This window comes from Bison bison, unplaced genomic scaffold (assembly GCF_000754665.1).
Source record: "Bison bison bison isolate TAMUID 2011002044 unplaced genomic scaffold, Bison_UMD1.0 scf7180017525827, whole genome shotgun sequence".
Lineage (NCBI taxonomy): Eukaryota > Metazoa > Chordata > Mammalia > Artiodactyla > Bovidae > Bison > Bison bison.
In genome coordinates, this window is record NW_011408428.1 from 1 (window position 1) to 5,703 (window position 5,703).

The 5,703-nt window shown below is 40.7% G+C and overlaps 1 pseudogene across 1 annotated transcript; it reads right to left on the reverse strand.

Moving 5' to 3' along the window:
• Nucleotides 1–4,656: 4,656 nt before the first annotated feature.
• LOC104998923 lies at nucleotides 4,657–5,556 on the reverse strand (annotated as a pseudogene). The gene has a single exon (XR_826526.1). The product of XR_826526.1 is annotated as an ARL14 effector protein-like pseudogene (transcript).
• Between the last annotated feature and the right edge of the window lie 147 nt (nucleotides 5,557–5,703).

Sequence of the window (5,703 nt, forward strand, 5' to 3'; positions counted from 1 at the left end):
GATGGAGAAGCCTGGTAGGCTGCAGTCCATGGGGTCGCAGAGTCAGACACAACTCAGCGAATTCACTTTCACTTTTCACTTTCATGCATTGGAGAAGGAAATGGCAACCCACTCCAGTGTTCTTGCCTAGAGAATCCCGGGGACGGGGGAGCCTGGTGGGCTGCTGTCTTTGAGGTCGCACAGAGTCAGACACGACTGAAGTGACTTAGCAGCAGTAGGGACAGAGGTTTGTAGTGTCATCTCTAGTTTCAACAGGTGAGCACAATTCACAGAAAAGTATTCAGTCTATAAATATTTGTTGGGCCATTAATATATAAATAGCAAATGTATAGTAGTAACCCTAGGTGGTAGATGGTATTTCCAAAGATAACCACCACAGTTTTCCAAGGGTAAAATTTTTTTCTGTATGCTATGTATATAGTGCCCAGAAACCAGGGGCCCCTTAAATATGTTTTTTATGTTCAGTAGATGATTAACCTCTACATACACATGGCATTTGAGAAGGGAATGGCAACTCACTCCAAGACTCTTGTCTGGAGAATCCCATAAACACAATGGCTGGCATGTGGTAGTTTCTCAATAAATACCTGCTGAATAAATAAAGGCATAAATCTAGAAGAAGCATAAAACCCTTCTGTGCTAGCTAGCCATTGCTGCATAGCAAATTACCCCAGATGTTAGCATCTTAAAACAGTGATCATTTCTTATCTCACAGTTTCTGTGAAGGAAAAGTCAGGAAGCAGCATGGCTGGGTGGTTCTGGCTCAAGGTCTCTCACAAGGTTGCAGTCGAGGTGTCAGCTAGGACTACAGTCATTCAAAGCTTGATGAGGCAAGAAGACCCCTTTCCAAAAATACTCATGAGGTTGTTGGCCAGAGTTGCCAATTCTTTCTCATGTTGGCTTCCTCATAGGGCTGCTCACATAGGGCAGCCGGCCTGCTCTAGAGCAGATGATCATGATGATGCAAAAGAAAGGCCACATTGCCCTTTATGACCAAGTCTCCAGTCACCATCACTTGGGCCTTATTCTGTTCATTAGAACCAAGTCACTAAGTTCAGCCACCACTTCAGGGAAAAGCATTACAAAATATCAGAGGATCACTGGGGACCATCCTGGAGGGTTACCTACCACACCTTGGGAACTGTTAACTGACTGCAAATAGCAGCCTCCAAATGCTCAGACAAATGTGTTCTTTGCTGTGAAAGTGGTTATAAATTGTTTATCAACCTTTCTCTCGTAGTTTTGTGAACATGGTAACACGGTTACCTCTTTGCTTTTCAAATGCAAAGGGCACTTCAGCAGGTAAATGGACAGTGATAACAACTATTGCACTGCAAAGATTCCAGGTAGGTTCAGACGAATTGCTTTGAGAAAGTTTTGGTTCCCATCTTTTTTTAAACTAAAAAAAAAATTTTTTTTGGCTGCACAGCATGTAGAACCTTAGTTCTGCAACCAGGGATTGAACCCACATCCCCTGTGCTGGAAACACAGAGTCTTAACCACTGGACTGCCAGGGAAGTCCCTGGGTTCCTGTCTTTGAAGCACAAGATTGTTCTTTGACTAGAATGAAAAGTTCAGTTTGTACTTCTGAAGCCCATCTTCACCAATTCAGCAAAGCTAGATAGACCAGTTTGAGCATTAAAAAGAAAAACTACTAATTTTGATAGCCCATTTTATTTAAACTCTTGGTCTAAGATGACCTGTAAAAACAAGCAAAGTATGAGGTTGCTGCAAATGTAATTGCGGTTTCAGACCACGAATTTTAAATCATTATAACTAACCTCAAACACATCTTTATGAATCAAAATAGGAACCATTATAATCAACAGATTTTTTCCAACAGGAAGTAAGCTTGTTTATTCCTGTAGCATAAAAATCTGTGCTTCACAAACAGAAATATAGACCAATGGAACAAGACAGGAGGCAAGAATATACAATGGGGCAAAGCCAACCTCTTCAATAAGCAGTGATGGGAAAACTGGATAGCTACATGTAAAAGAATGAAATTAGAACAGTTCTTAACACCATACACAAAGAGAAACTCAAAATAGATTAAAGATCTAAATATAAGACCAGGAAATATAAAACTCTTAGAGGAAAACACAGGCAGAACACTCAATATCATAAAGCAAGATCCTCTATGACCCACCTCCTAGAGGAATGGAAATAAAAATGAATGTAAACAAGTGGGACCTGATTAATTTAAAAGCTTTTGCACAGCAAACAAAACTATAAGAAGGGTGAAAAGACAACCCTCAGAACGGGAGAAAATAATAGCAAATCAAACAACTGACAAAGGATTAATTTCCAAAATATACAAGCAGCTCATTCATACAACTCAATAGCAGAAAACAACCCAATTAAAAAGTGGGAAAAGATCAAAACAGACATTTCTCCAAAGGAGACACACAGATGGCTAAGAAAGACATGAATAGATGCTCAATATTGCTCATTATGAGAGAAATGCAAATCCAAACTACAATGAAGTATCACCTCACACCGGTCAGAATGGCCATCATCAAAATGTCTACACACAGGAGAGGGTGTGGATAAACACTTGCACTGTTGGTGGGAATGTAAATTAATACAGTCACTATGGAAGACAGTATGGAGATTCCTTAAAAAACTAGGAATAAAACCACCATATAACCCTGTAATCCCACTGCTAGGCATATACCCTGAGGAAACCAAAATTGAAAAAGACACATGTACCCTAATGTTCACTGCAGCACTATTTGCAACAGCTAGGACATGGAAGCAACCTAGATGTCCATCGACAGATGAATGGATAAAGAAGTCGTGGTACATATACACAATGAAATATTACTCAGCCATAAAAAGGAACACATCTGAGTCAGTTCCAATGAGGTGGATGAACCTAGAGCCTATTATACAGAGTGAAGTCAGTCAGAAAGAGAAACATAAATACCATATACTAACACATATATATGGAATCTAGAAAGATGGTACCAAAGAATTTATTTGCAGGGCAGCAGTGGAGAAACAGACAGAGAGAACAGACTGGTGGACACGGGGAGAAGGCAGGAGAGGGTGAGATGTATGGCGAGAGTAACATGGAAACTTACTTTACCATATGTGAAATAGATAGCCAAAGGGAATTTGCTGTATATCTCCAGGATCTCAAACAGGGTCTCTGTACCAACGTAGAGGGGTGGGATGGGGAGGGAGATGAGAGGGAGGTTCAAGAGGGAGGGGACATACATATACTTATGGCTGATTCATGTTGAGGTTTGACAGAAAACAACAAATTATGTAAAACAATTATCCTTCAATTAAAAAATAAATTTAAAAAATTAATGAATAATTTAAAAAAAATCTGTGCTTCAGGATTTGGTTAAATTCTTGGAAAGCATTTTCTGCCTCCTGCTGGTTGTGGAAGCCTTCCCCCCACAAAACGTTGTCAGGATGCTTGAAGAAGTGGTGGGCGGTTGGCAAAAGGTCAGGAATATGGCGGATGAGGCAAAACTTTTGCACCAACCTAATATCACTATCAGGAATTTCTGATGGAAAGTGATTGGTATTTGCCAAAGAACAAAATATGGATTTGCTTTAGGGAAGGGGGAAAAAGTTTTATTTTTTTCTCTTGGGTCTAAAACACACACACTTTCTCACACACACAAAAAAATCAAAGTAAGGAAAATTAATTAATTTTTATTAATTAAAATTAATTAATTATTAATGAATAATTAATAATTTTTATTAATGAATTTGCCACACAGAGATTTCGGGTGAGTTAGTCAGAGGCAAAAATATTGAGGTCTCAGGTGAATATTTTCTAGTGGGTAAACATACATAGCCATTTGGTGGGATGGAGATAGGGGCCGTTCAGTCTATTTTTAGCCCGTTACGTCTGCAGCCTCAGCCAGTGCCTGCACAACTGTGTTCAGTGGAAAGTCTCTTTGTGCCGAATCCAAAGCTTCAGAAGAAGCAATTAAATGTTCATGAGAAGTAAACATGGAAAAGTGGAAAAAGCAATTTTCTCCTTACAGATCATTTGAATAAAACTTGATATCAAAGATGACTGAAGAGAAACTTTCCCGATGATGCTGTGGGTGTGAACATTTTCATAGAGATTTTCCCCTAAAAACAGTTTTGTGCAATAGCTGCCAAACCCGGCCCAGATGTTTCACAGCAGTCTTCTGAGATGGTATCTTCACTGAGGTCAGCAGAAACTCTAGCTGAATTGTCTCAAATCCTGTACCTACAAAACCAAATGCAACTTAGGTCTTAGGAATTTTGTACCACCTTGGTCAGTTCTGTGTGGCTGGTAACCTTAGCCACCAAAAAAATGCTTTAAAATGATTTGTATGAAACATTTAGATAAAAATTTGTCCTTTGAAGTCTGCTTCCAGTTGGCATTTTGGATATCACTTAAATTGAATCTCTGCTTTTGTGCTCATATGTTGGGCCACGGGGCCATGGGGCCTATTAAAGTTTTTTTTTTTTAATTTCATTTTAATATTGTTAAAACAGTAACACTAAAAAATGAGACTATGAGTATGTAGTGCCAAGTCAATCCAAATGGCAATTCTGATTTAGAATTGATAAAGTGTAAGATCCTAACGGTAACTAGCTATTATAAACATAAGTTCTATGTCAAGACAAGCTCTCAGCTACAGAATTCTAAAAATCCTAAAACTCTATCTCCTAAGGTACCAGCAAAGAGGAGAGGGATTTTTAATCTGAGAGGAGAGTAGCAATGGAGTTGCTGGTTACCAGAGGAGGAATTTGAGTCATCACAGCAGGAAGGTTAGAGAAAGTGAAAGTGAAGTGGCTCAGTTGTGTCCGACTCTTTGCGACCCCATGGACTGTAGCCTATCAGGCTCCTCTGTCTATGGGACTTTCCAGGCAAGAGTGCTGGAGTGGATTGCCATTTCCTTCTCCAGGGGATCTTCCCAACCCAGGAATCGAACCCAGGTCTCCTGCATTACAGGCAGACGCTTTACCGGCTTCAGAGAACACTAACTAGTCTAAACTCTATTTTTAAAACTTTCTTCCCCCAGTCCTAAAATTCATCCAGGAGAAAGCGGCTGGTTTAACTGCAAAGCAGAGAAAATTGATCAGCCTGGAGGGCTGGTCCTATTCAGAGAGGTCGAATGGCATCTTGCTGATGACCTCCCCATTCTCATCAACTATGGTGTCGTAGGCCCAGCGGCGGTTGCAGCGGCAAGTGGGTCCGCACTTGGTGGAGTTACACTTGGGGCACGGGTAGAAGCAACCCAGGCAGTCTTCATCAAGGCAGTCACACAGGTCAGCCTTATTGAAGGTGAGCCTGCCCTTTTCGTCATACTTGTTGACTTCACGTTTTTCAGGAACAAGCTCATTCTTCTTTGCCATTTGCCCTTTCTTTATCTGCTGCCTTACTTCAGGATTAAAGTTGGCTACCTGAGGCCCGGGATTTTGAAATGACAACTGTTTTAACTGCCGATCCAACCATTTCATTTGCTTCAGTTCCTTCTCGCTCGGTTTCTCAGGAGAACTTTGACGTGCAGGTCTCTCTCGCACGGAACTGCTCTTTTCTGCTTGTTCACTCATTTCTGCTCACCTGGGGACACAAACAAAGTCAGCAACCATTTGTGGGAGCTCAGTCAACCATGAGGACGCTGGAGCTGGTAAAAGTCATTTCAGAATGGGCCTATTAAGTTTTACTTCAAACCTGGCTTAAGTGGATAGGAGCAAGTT